Source organism: Takifugu rubripes, chromosome 4, assembly GCF_901000725.2.
Source record: "Takifugu rubripes chromosome 4, fTakRub1.2, whole genome shotgun sequence".
Taxonomy (NCBI): Eukaryota; Metazoa; Chordata; class Actinopteri; order Tetraodontiformes; family Tetraodontidae; genus Takifugu; species Takifugu rubripes.
The window spans coordinates 3,758,987-3,771,594 of record NC_042288.1 but is presented as its reverse complement, the minus strand read 5'-3'; the positions used below and the strand labels follow the sequence as shown (position 1 = coordinate 3,771,594).

At 45.6% G+C, this 12,608-nt stretch overlaps 1 long non-coding RNA gene across 1 annotated transcript; it reads right to left on the bottom strand.

Annotated features, from left to right (window-relative positions):
• Nucleotides 1–5,784: 5,784 nt before the first annotated feature.
• On the bottom strand, nt 5,785–7,535 carry LOC115249714 (uncharacterized). Its single transcript, XR_003888396.1, has 3 exons — nt 7,491–7,535; nt 6,114–6,236; nt 5,785–5,844 (listed from the first exon to the last, which is right to left on the bottom strand). It is a non-coding gene; the product is annotated as an uncharacterized lncRNA (long non-coding RNA).
• Between the last annotated feature and the right edge of the window lie 5,073 nt (nt 7,536–12,608).

The window sequence follows — 12,608 nt, the reverse complement described above, 5'->3', positions numbered from 1 at the left end:
TGACAGGCCTCTATCAACCCACTGGGTCATGGTCTCCTCTCCTCTCCTCTCCTCTCCTCTCCTCTCCTCTCCTCTCCTCTCCTCTCCTCTCCTCTCCTCTCCTCTCCTCTCCTCTCCTCTCCTAGTTTTTCTGCCCCCCCTTCTGTATTCATCTACAGGTATCATCCACAGGTATCGCCTTCATAAGCTGTATACTGACCAACTGGCCTTCGACCCCACTGACCCTCCCAACCTGACTCTACCGGCAGCTTATTTGAATTAATATAATGTATTTCTATGTTCTACCTATTCTCTCCTCTACCTGCCCCCCCTCTTCTCCTCTCTCTCTACTCAGCCGGCCATCAGTAGGAGGGTCCCCCTATATGAGCCTGGTCCTGCTCAAGGTTTCTTCCTGTTAAAGAGGAGTTTTTCGCTTGCCACCGTTACTTGTTGGGGATCAGGCCCTGGGATTCTGTAAAGTGCCTAGAAACAATTCTGATTGTAACAGATGCTAAATAAATAAATAAATAAATAAATAAATAAATAAATAAATAAATAAATAAATATTGATTGATTGATTGATTGATTGATTGATTGATTGATTGATTGATTGATTGAATTAAGAACGTGCTTGGGGTAGTTCTCTGTCTCCTACTCTCTCTCTCTCTCTCTCTCTCCCTCTCACACACACACACACATCCATGCACACACAGGTGAAAGGGGAGGCTGACAGAAGGAGCAGGAAGAAGATGATGGTGGAGACAAGAGGAAGTGTCAGAGTGTCTTATTTGTGACAGTCCACAGCAACAGGACATTTCTTAATTACTTGAAGACTACAATGACCTGGATGAAACAAACCACAAAACATGTGAAACTGGATCATTTCAACTGGAAAGGGGATGTTTTTCTTTTCTTCTGACACTATCCACTACCGCTTAGCCGGGGTCGGGTCGCGGGGAAGAAGAGAAGCCCAGACTTCCCTCTCCCCAGCTACTTCTTCCAGCTCTTCCGGTGGGATCCCCAAGGCGTTCCCAGACCAGTCGAGAGACATAGTCTCTCCAACGTGTCCTGGGTCTTCACGGGGGTCTCCTACGGGAGGGACATGCCCTGACCACCTCACTAGGGAGGCATCCAGGGGGCATCTTAACTAGATGCCCAAGCCACCTCATCTGGCTCCTCTCAACGCGGAGGAGCAGCGGCTCTACTCCGAGCTCCTCCCGGATGGCAGAGCTTTTCACCCTATCTCTAAGGGAGAGCCCAGCCACCCTACGGAGGAAGCTCATTTTGGTCGCTTGTACCCGTGATCTTATTCTTTCGGTCATTACCCAAAGCTCATGACCATAGGTGAGGGGAGGAACAAAGATGGACCGGTCTTCACCACTACGGACCGGTGCAGAGTCCGCATTACTGCGGATGCCGCACCAATCTGCCTGTCGATCTCCTGCTCCATTCTTCCCTCACTCATGAACAAGACTCAGAGGTACTTAAACTCCTCCACTTGGGGCAGGATCTCCTCCTTGACCCGGAGAAGGCACTCCATCTTTTTCCAGTTGAGAACCATGGCCTCGGATTTGGAGGTGCTGATTTTCATCCCAGCCGCTTCACATGTGGTGGCAAACCGATCCAGTGATAGTTGGAGGTCACGGGCCGATGACGCCAACAGGACCACATCAGCTGCAAATGTTAACGCCTGACCATGTCAGGACCGATCACCATGACAATGCCATGGCGACAGACTGAGAATATACATCAAATGGGGAAAAAAAACAAAAAATCAACATGAGACCCTCATTCCCTTTTCACCTACATTATTCTTAAGAAGTCCCCTGTTTTACTGAATGTCAATACTGTTCAGCCATTTTGAAAAATCTATTTGTCAATTTCAAACATGCTTTGAACATTTTGTTGGTTCTTGCCTGTGTTTGCGTCTCCTGATTCTCCTTTTCTTTTGTTTGGTAAGTCCCAAGCAGGCCTGCCTGTTTACTCCTGAAATTTTGGGGCAAGTACAAGGGAAACTTCTCCCTTTTTCATTCTTTACTGTAAAGAGTTCATGAAATAAATGTGTACGGTGAGTGACCTTAAACCTGCTTTTTTACTCCATATTAACAACTCTGAATGTTGTGCCCAGAAATGACCTTGATGTTTTGCAGAATATTGCCTCTTTGCTTTTGTTTTGCTAATGCATGAAAAAAGTAAGCATTGCATCAACATGTGCAGTTCTTTTTTTCCATTAAGAGACAAAGATGGATGTGGACAGTGAGTGTCAGAAGAATCAGAATCAGAATCAGAAGAAGGTTTATTGCCATTGTTCATGTGATACACAGTATTACACAAACTAGGAATTTGTCATGGTGTGCCGCTGCGACATTCAACATAACACTAGACATCAACACCACACTAGAATAAGATAAATAAAATAAAATAAGACTTATATACAGTATATACATAACAATACAGACATATACATATGTCATGGAACATACAAAGAAAAAAGGGGGAAACAGTTCACGGTGCAGCAAGCTTATACTTGCACATGAGCTCTGAGTTCATTTGAAGGTTACTGTTCATCTCCTGCAGGCCTGACGCATTTGCCCATTTCCCAAAATTTCCGGGAATAATTTGGGTTGTAAAGGGCAAGTTAATTCTGCTGCCATAAGTCTGAGTGAACACCATGTATCGATATGCTGCTGTCTTTTCCCACTTCCTCTGTACAGTTGTTTCTATACATGGTTTGATTTTCTGTTTAGTCTTCTTTGAGAATAAATGAATCTGCCTCCAGTTTCTATGATATGCTCAAATATGCTCAGACTCCATGAGGTGACTGAGCAGCCAGAAGGGGGAAATACAGCAGAGACAGGGGCCCCTGAAAAGAGGCTTTGTGTGGCTTTAGAAGAGGCCAAGGCTTTAGCCTGTCAAAGGTTGTGGTTCTAGGCGAGTAGCCAGAGCTTCAGACCCACTCACTGGCAGCAATCAAACCACCATCTGGAGTGACGGGCCCTTCCTGAACTACTTCATAGTGCCAGGCAGGGCTAAACTGGTTGGACTTAGCTAAGACACACCACAACGGGCTACAAAAATAAACCACCAGTGTTTGCTGAAATTCCTTTGCTGTGGAGCCTTGATTCTGCAGAAAATTCCCAGAGAAGATCTGCAGCATGACCTCACAGTGAGAAGCAAGTGCCGCAACAATCTTTACGAGATGTGTCACACCACATATTCGTCACGTTTTTTGTGTCATTTAAAGTGATATATTATGTTATCATTAGACGTGACTAGGAATTATGGAGCCACTACCACAGCACTGTAAACACGGTTAAGTGAAGTGGCAGAGGCAGGCTGGCTCCTGACTGACTAATTTCACGCCAGTTGTTTAGCTTTGAGATGTAGACTGATATGATAGTCGGCTGTAGAGATTTGGCATTCAGATTCGTATAGGCGCAGATAAATTCTGTAGATTGCATTGACTGCACAGTTTAATGCCGCATTTCAGCCATGCTGCTACACTTAACATGATATCAAAGTTTTCCCTCAGCAGAGAAATGCAAGATAATTCATGGTACATTAAATACAATGGAGGAAAAATGTGAACCATACTTTCTTCTGGTGGGGGTACATTTCTGTATCCCTTTCCCCCTCCCACTCTCCAGCAAGAGTGGAAAAAAATGCATAGCCTTTCTGGAGTGGACTCAAGTCAAGAAACTTATTCACATGGATCTTTTAATATGAATCTCTGTCACGCAAAAGTCTTCAGCTCTCCTGCTCCTGGAACAGAGCATGCTTTATTGTACGTTCTCTGAGCAAAACAGTTAAGGTGAGTCGCGGAGCTGTTACTTTTCGGAAATACAAAGAGAAAACAAACGAGCGCATATGGACCAGTTCATCTGGAACTGCTAGTCTATGTGCTTGCAGCATGTGGCAACCCTCCGTGACATCACCCACTGGTTTATGAAGGGCTGTTTTAGAAACATTTCATGATTGAAAATGGGAGCGGATTGGAGTCAGGTCTTGTTAGAGTGCTTGTTCTGCCTAGACTGCCTAGAATAAGATTATTGTTGCAACACATACATGCACCTCGTTGAAGATAAACTGTAAGATGTGCACTATGCATGCTCCATACCCCTGCTGGGGCTTTTATGTTGATAGTCAAACAACACAAATGCAACTCCTCAAGACAGACACCATCATTTTGAACAACAAGATGCACCTTATGCTACAGTCAGGAGCTACTTAACTCTATTTAGACTGTAAAAATGCAGTCAACCTGTAAAACGGTTAACATGAACTTGCATTTACTGCAGTGGATTGTGGGATGCACATTCCCCTTTGGTGCTCACAGTCAGCTGAGCTATAACAATAGCATTTAAATGTGCCAATTGTGTAAAATGAAAACAGTAAATACCTGACTTTTTATTCTCTGACATTGCTGTTTTCATTGTTTTGAGGATCTTCATAAGACCACCACAGGTATCAGACTGTGTACCCCAGCGTTAACCGCTGATGTTCGGCTTGCTGTGAACCTCCAAATGGCCTTTTTGTTTACAGTAGTAAGTGTAGTTAAGTGTGCACCCCTCACAGATCAGTCAGAGTCACAATCCCCTCTTCATTTCTACTGAGGCCCAGAGTGTGTGTAAGTGGACATGGGTGATGGCAGACATGGAATGGCTCACAGGGGCCCACCCACTCGGGCTGCCCATACTGTTTCCTCAGCACATCTGAGAACACACTTTCAATCTCAACATGCTCACAGACACAGATGCACTAGGTTAGAAACGAGAAAAGGAAAGAGTGAAGCATGGTTTCAAGGTTTTCTCCGTTCTCCCTGTGTTTTTATGTCACGTCACCTTGTAAAAAGCCTTTATAGTCTGTCCAGGCCTCATGACTATGAGTGTGCTGAGGTGAATTTTAGAGAGTTTTAGAACTCCTTGAGGACATAAACTATGAGTGTGAGAGGCGAGCATTTTTGGAAAGCTTTATGATCAAACTTAAGATGTTTTCATTGATTGTGCCTCCCTGCATTGACTTTCATGTACTTACATCCTAATGTGTCACTACCAGGAACATCTTAAGAAAGGGACTTGTGACATCATAAAAATGGAAACCTCCCAGTTTTTGTCACCCTGAGACACATCAATATTTATATATTATATATTCAATCCACAAAATCAGAGATATTTTAACTGCTACTTCGTATAATCCACACTGCAACAGACAGTTCAAAGAATTGAGACACAGGATTCCAAGGAAAATTCTGAGATTAAAAGGACTTCTGAGATGAAAAGAAGGATCTAGATCTGATAGGGTTGGTGTTGCCACAGTAGCAACTGTAACACATAACCTCATATTCTATTGCTAGCTAGTGGTTGTTTTACAGCTCTGCTGGCATAAGATCCACACAAATCCAAGAGAGGGCCTCTCTGAGGTGTTCAACGGTTTACATTTAAACGATACAATTTGTGCTCAGCCAGGGTTCTGGTGACTTTTCATTCTCTTTTACAACTGTGGGGGCTAATGCTTGAGAAAGATTGTGACAGTGAAATCAAATCAGAAAGTGTGATTATCAGGTACATGTACATGCATAGTTATTTAGCTGATAGCTGTAGAAAACTATATTCATAGTAATGCTAGCAGATCCACATCGAAAGGAGTCAGCTGGGGTGGCTTGGGCATCTGGCCAGGATGCCTTCCGGACGCCTCCCTGTAGAGGTGTTCTGGACATGTCCCACCGGGAGGAGACCTCATGGCAGGCCCAGGACTAGGTGGAGGGATTACATCTCTCGCCTGGCTTGGGAGCGGCTGGGAGTCCCCCTGGAGGAGCTGATGGAAGTGGCCGGCGAGAGGTCTGTCTGGGCATCCCTCCTGAAGATGCTGCCCCCGCGACCCGGGGGAGAAAATGAGACGAGACGAGGTTAGCAGATGAGAACCCTAAAACATCTTTGTAGGAGAAGATTTGTCATGTTTCAAACAGCTGCCAGATCATCAAAAACCTCTATGGAAGCCTAAAACATTGCCTCAACACTTCTAGAGATACCAGACTTTGGATACAACAGCAGAAATAAAGAAATGTGTGCTGTAAATATAGTTCATAGCAAATGTTTTTTGATCATTTCTGTTGTGCCAATTACTGGTTTCTCCACCTGTGCAACTCCTGTCTCTGGTGTCAGTCTGACCAGTTTTCTCAGAGCAAATAAACCAGCTGAAATGAACATGATGAACGAAACCAGCGACTCCGGAGCTGAAACTGCCTTTACCCACAGGTGCTGTCACAAAAACAAATATGTTAATCACACTTGAAAGAAATTCAGTGTAACAACATGCAAAAAGAAAACACGTGCTGGATTAAAAAAATAAATTAAAAAAATATAAAATGCAGGATAGCTCCATCTATTTCCTGACTCACAGTCTCACATGCAGCAAAAGTTATACAGAGAGCTGAACTAGTTCCGTCTGCAGATACCATTTGTAGAGACAAAGACAGCCATCGTGCCAACACATGTACTCCTAATTTAATCACTGTAATGATCCTCATCAATCACAGTTGAAATAAATATGAATTTGTGTTAGGAGTGACTGAGTTGCTGATAAATTAAATATATTCAATAGAAGGGTGTCCTGAAGATGAGCGATGGGCTGAAACCCTGTGTAGATTTGATTTCCCATTAGCCCAGTGAAGGGAAGAGGGGCTCCAGCGCAGCATGCTCTGTGATTTATTTATTTTTTTTACAGAGGATATAAGATCTTGTGATGGGTTACCTTTTATTTCAATCAGTTTGGGTTAAAATTAGTAACTTTTTATTGGAAATAAAATATGATCATGATTTGAGCACGTTTTTTATTGTTGGCGAATCTTAAATTATAAATTATTCTAGCAATACATAAATTCCCCACTCTTTCTGGCCCACCCACTATCGTGTGTGTATGTGTGTCTGTGCGTGTGTGTGTTTTTGTGTGTGGTTGTATGTGTGTTTGTCAGAGAGAGATAGAGAGAGGGAGAGAGAGAGCGCACAGAGTTCCTCTGCTGCACACACTCTAGTTAGGGCTCTAAGAAAATTTATGATGGAGGATGTTTGGTCTTCGCCTAGCTGCAGTGCAGGAAAAGTTGTGAAATATCTGTCAACAATAAAAAGGAGCAGCATGTTAGAATTAGAATTAGAATTAGAATCAGGTTTATTGCCATTGTTCATGTATTACACAGTATTAGACAAGCTAGGAATTTGTCCTGGTGTGACGCTGCGACATTCAACATAAAAAAGACAACATTAGAATAAGATAAATAAAATAAGACATATGTACAGTATATATATAAATAGTAAGAATGGTATCAGTGTCTCGCTTTGACTCGGATGTAAATGGGACAGTGAAAGGAGACTGTTCAGAAGTGTGATAGAAATTGCTGTTGGAAGATGGAATTTGTAATTCTTGGCAATGATCTGGCAATTGGTTGCATTCCTTCCATGAAAGAATTCACTGAGCACAAAAGGCATTAACTATAGAGGGTTTCAAATGCAACATACCTCATTAATTATGGTATCATTTACTGTCTTTTTTCATTATGCATTAAAACACACAAGTTGAGGTCCAGTGATGATGCCTTGCAACCCAGTGATCAAGGTCCTGCAAAACTCCAACCCCTGATCTTCGAAGAACCAAAGCCAAGGGGCCTTTGAACACCAAGCTACTACTACCCTTTGATTAACAACTATGTATTACAGCTATATATTTACAACTGTATATACCTTTATCTCACCAACTGTTAAGAGTTATTGCTTTTGTCTTTCCCCCGCTTGTCTACTTTCAGACTGGGCAGGGCTGCTACCCGGTTCACTCCCATTCTCTACACGCCTGCAATTCATCTTTGGTCAATCATCTACACCTGCCTCCTGCTTAAAAAAATGGTCCATTCTTCCCTCTTCCCCAGTTTGTTGTATAATTCTTTGTTAACTCGTGTTTTCGTAATCGGCGGTGATACCTGTAGACGGATACAGAGAGAAAAGAGAAGAGAAGAGATTTTTACAAAAACATTTTATTTACAACTCACACAGAAAGCCCTGTCTAGAGACACACAGAATAACAATAAATAAATAGATAGATAAATATTAAAGGATATAAATATTAAAGGAGCAGCAAGTATAATTTATCCCACAAGGGGTTGTGCAAAAAACAAACGGTTGTCAATGACGGTGCATAAAACATTCTCGTGGCACCATATTTCCTGAAATTTGTCAAGGTCATTTATCATTTTGTATCGTGTGTGTTCCACCTCAGCCTAGACCGCACATTGCAGCGCCACACAGAGGCGGCCTCCCAGTCTCCAGATTTGGCCATTTTATTCTTCCGTGATATGTAAATCGCCATCTTGGCCTCACCACAAATAAAATTTAAGAGCTGCCACTTGTTCCGAGCAGCCTTTCTGTACCCCGCACCGAAAATAAATGATCTAGTTGAAAAAGTTTAATTAAAACCATTAAAAACACCTTTCATCACATTAAAAAGCACAGTGAGTCTCTCATACTCACTGTAAGTGTGGAAGACAGTTTCCCGCCCAGGACAAAACGGGCACCGGTCCGACACAGCATTGTTCATCTTTGAGAGGAGAGCGTTCAGGGCGATGGCTCCGTGCAGGATCCTCCACTGGAGGTCCCCGGTCCTCTTCTTCAGGGGGGGTTTGTAGAGCACCCTCCAGCAGGGGCGGGCGCCATCCCCTCCCAGTCGATCAGCCCACACGCTGGTGTTCCTGTTTGACAGTCCTCTCCTGTTTAATACCCTCACACAGTCGTAGTACAGGGTCTTCTTCTCGACTGCCTGCAAGGAGAAGGTCTTCGATGATCTTAGGAGAGGACCGTCGAGATTCCCGAGATGGGCGGCGAGCCTGATCTCTGGGAAGGGGTCCTCGCAGTCTGGTTCCGTCCCCTGGCCGTAGTCTACCAGGAGCCGTCTCTCTCTCTCGCTGAGCCCGTTCCTCCACAGCTGAAGCGCCCCCTGGGCTGCCTGGGCAGAGCGGATGCCCAACAGGGAACCCACTGCCTCCACGCCTGTTAGGTCCGGCCCTGCCGCAGCTACCACGTGCTGCAGCAACAAGGTCCGGGTCCGGTGTAGTGCTGCCTTTAGCCTTGGCGCGGCTTCAGCCGAGACGTCCAGCCTGGCTCCGTTTACTATGGGTTCCCTTAGCAGCCAGTACAGAGAGTCAGAGCCAGTTCTTTTTTCAACTTTAAAAAGGACCCATGCCTTAATAACACTCTTATAAAAGTCTGGTAGCCCATTTAATTTAACAAATTTTAAGTCAGTTAAAAACAGAGCGTCATCCAGGCCCAAGTTACTCACCCGTCTGAAGACCAGTGCACCCTGTACCTGACTGTCCAGCAGGCTGGCCAAGGCCATTTTTTTGGATTGGAGGGTTTCAATACACCCTCGATCTCCTGTGGAGCTGCCAATCGCCTATAGCTTCACTATCTCCATCTCCAGGTCTTTGATCGACCTGCGTGTGTCCTGCGTGGCATTGAGAGTATACTGCTGGCACAGGAGCTGTATCTCTACTTTTCCACGGTCCCACCACTGTCTTAGGCACGTAAAATCGGATTTTTTCTCTGGAAACCCCAACCAGAAGTGCCGTAAAACATCTCTAAAACTGTTATTTTGAGCTAAACTGGAATTAAAATGCCAGTATGCACTCTTGGGCAAGATGTTCTTCACGGCGACTTCGCCTAAAACCAACGAGTGGTCTGTAAAGCCGACTGGCGTGATGCTACAGCTCCTAAAAACACTAAAATGATGTTTAAAACAATAAAATCGGTCAAGTCTGGCCGAGGAGATCCTACCCTCACTCAAGCGGGACCAAGTGTATTGTCTGTTGTCTGCGTGCATCCTCCTCCACACATCCACCAGGCCATGAGAATAGGTCAGCTGTCTCAGACAATGTTGCGAGGCTGGATGAGGCTCTGCATGGTTGCGGTCTAGAAAAGACTCAGTGCAATTAAAATCCCCACCCAGGAATAAAAAATCATCCCCACAACCATTTAAAATAGTGCCGACTTTTTCTAAAAAGCTCTTCCTCTCTGTACCGTTGGTGGGAGCATAAATATTAATAAAAACCAAGGAGTGGTTTTGGAGGCGCGCTTTCACCATCAGACACCGTAACCTCACCACATGCTCCACCTCCAGGGACGATGGAGTGAAGCCCCTTGAAAAAAGGAGGCCCACTCCACCACTGAGGGTGGTGTTGTGGCTCAGCAGCACCTGTCCTTCCCCCTCCTTCTCCCAGTCCACTTCTATGCCGCAGTCGCTGTGGGAACAGGACATCAATGCGTTTTCTTTTTGCTGTGTCGAACACTAGTGCCCGTTTTCTTGCGTCCCTGGCTCCGTTGACATTCAACGTTCCAATCTTGAATGTGTTCATGCCGAGGGGAAAGATTAAAATCAAAGACAGTAAAAAATAAGTACAAGAAACTATGATAAAATATTTTTTCAATTTAGCTGTTTTCTTGCTTTGCCCATGTGCTTCCTGAGCCTGTAAATTTCAGGTCGGTGAGGCCTGACGTTGCCTTATTTCTAATTAAAAAGCTCGCTGACCGGGTAAAACGGAGCCTGTCAGGAAAATATGTTCCCAGATCCAGGCCTTTCATGCCCTTGGTCTGGGTAAGGAACTTTTTAAACAAGCTTGAGGGGTACAGGTCAACTTCCTGTCTGTCTGCCATTGTGCCGGACAGTTCGCTGCCGTCCGATATAGACTCGCAGTCGCTGGTGTCTGTGTCTACTGCTGTATCCTCCAGCCTTCCGGTCTTGCCCCCTTGCTTTTCCGCTTGTTCCGCCGTTTTGCGGGAACAAGCCACCACTCGGACGCGCCACTCGTGCCCTCACCTGCGCTCACTGCTTCCTCACCTCGCTCCCCTGTGCTCACTCCGCTCCCCTGTGCTCACTCCGCTCCCCTGTGCTCACTCCGCTCCCCTGTGCTCACTGCTCGCTCACCTCACTCCCCTGTGCTCACTCCTCCCTCACCCCGCTCACCTGTGCTCACTTCTCCTTCACCCTGTTCACCAGCCGCTATCCCTGGCCCATCGAGTTCACCCATCACCTGACCCACTGTACCCTGCTCACCCATTTGGATCCTGTCTCCAGTCTCTCCTACCTCACCCAGTTCAACTGTTTCACCCATCACCTCACCATTTTCCCCCAGTTCATTTGAATCACACACCACCTCGCCGCCGGAACGGGCCGCGGCGGGCTCCGCCGCCGGCGCGTCCGGGACCACGCGGCTCGGACAAGCCCTGGCGAGATAACCCTCCTCGTTACAATTAAAGCACTTGAGGGCGGAGGAGGTTGCGAAAAGGGTATAATCAAAATCATCTACCCGGACGATGAAACGATAATTAAACTCCTCCACCCTATTGTTGAGGATCATATGCACCTGACACTACGTGTCTCAGCAGCGGTGACTTACAGCCCGACAACATTTTGCGGATGGGAGACACCACTTTCCCATGCCGAGACAGTTCCCGTACCAGGAACTCGTCGCTAATGAACGGCGGCACATTGGACAGGGTAATTCGTGCCGCCGGCTGTGTTAGCGGAGTTACCTGGACGAACTGTTCGCCCACCGTGATCCCCGTATCCACCAGCATGTTCACCTCCTCCACCTTGGCCAGAAACAACACCACCGCCCTATTCATGCGGGCGGCGGATTTGATTGAGCTGTGGCCAATTTTTTGGCCCACAGCCAGCGCCACCTCCTCCACACTAAGCACGGAGCCCGTACCCACCTTGAGTCCGTGCTTCCGACTCAAGCCGGTTAAACCGGCGTTGGCCGCCATGACGGCCGCACGCGGTCGGCCGCCCCACACACTCACACAAACACTCGATAAACTAATATATACTCGCAAACACGACAATAAATTAAACTATATAATCCAGCATTCACTCACACACAAGAAAGAATTGGGAAAAAAAGCGCTTTCGCACGGTTTTTCACTCGCTCGCTCCTCCGCTCTCACGTCTCACCCAGAGAAGAGAAGAGAAGAGAAGAGATGTTGATTTTTTACAATAATACTTTAATCACAAATTTACACAGGGCCACAAAACGCCCTGTTTAGAAAAAACACAGAACAACAATAATAGTAATAATAATAATAACAATAGTTATAATAATAATAACACCAACAACCACAACAAACAAACAAACAAACAAACAAATATTAAGAAAACAACAATACAATACAATTTATCCCACCAGGAGGTGTGCAAAGTGCAAATGATCCTCTGTAACAGTGCATAAAACATTTTGTGACACCATATATTGTGGAATTTGCCGAGGTCATTTATCATTTTATAAAAACCAAACTCCAACCTCAGCCTACACTGGACATTGCAGCGCCATACAGAGGCGGCCTCACTATCTCCAGTTTTTGAAATTTTGTTTTCCCTTGAGATGTTTTTTTCACGCTCACTGTATGCGTGGAACACAGTCTCTCGCCCGGAGCAAAACGGGCACTGGTCCGCACAGCAGAGTTCATTCTGGAGAGAAGAGCGTTCAGGGCAACAGCCCCATGTAAGATCCTCTCCTGGAGGTCCCCGGTCCTCTTCTTCAGGGGCGGCTTTTAAAGGACCCTCCAGCAGGGGCGGGCTCCATCCCCTCCCAGTCG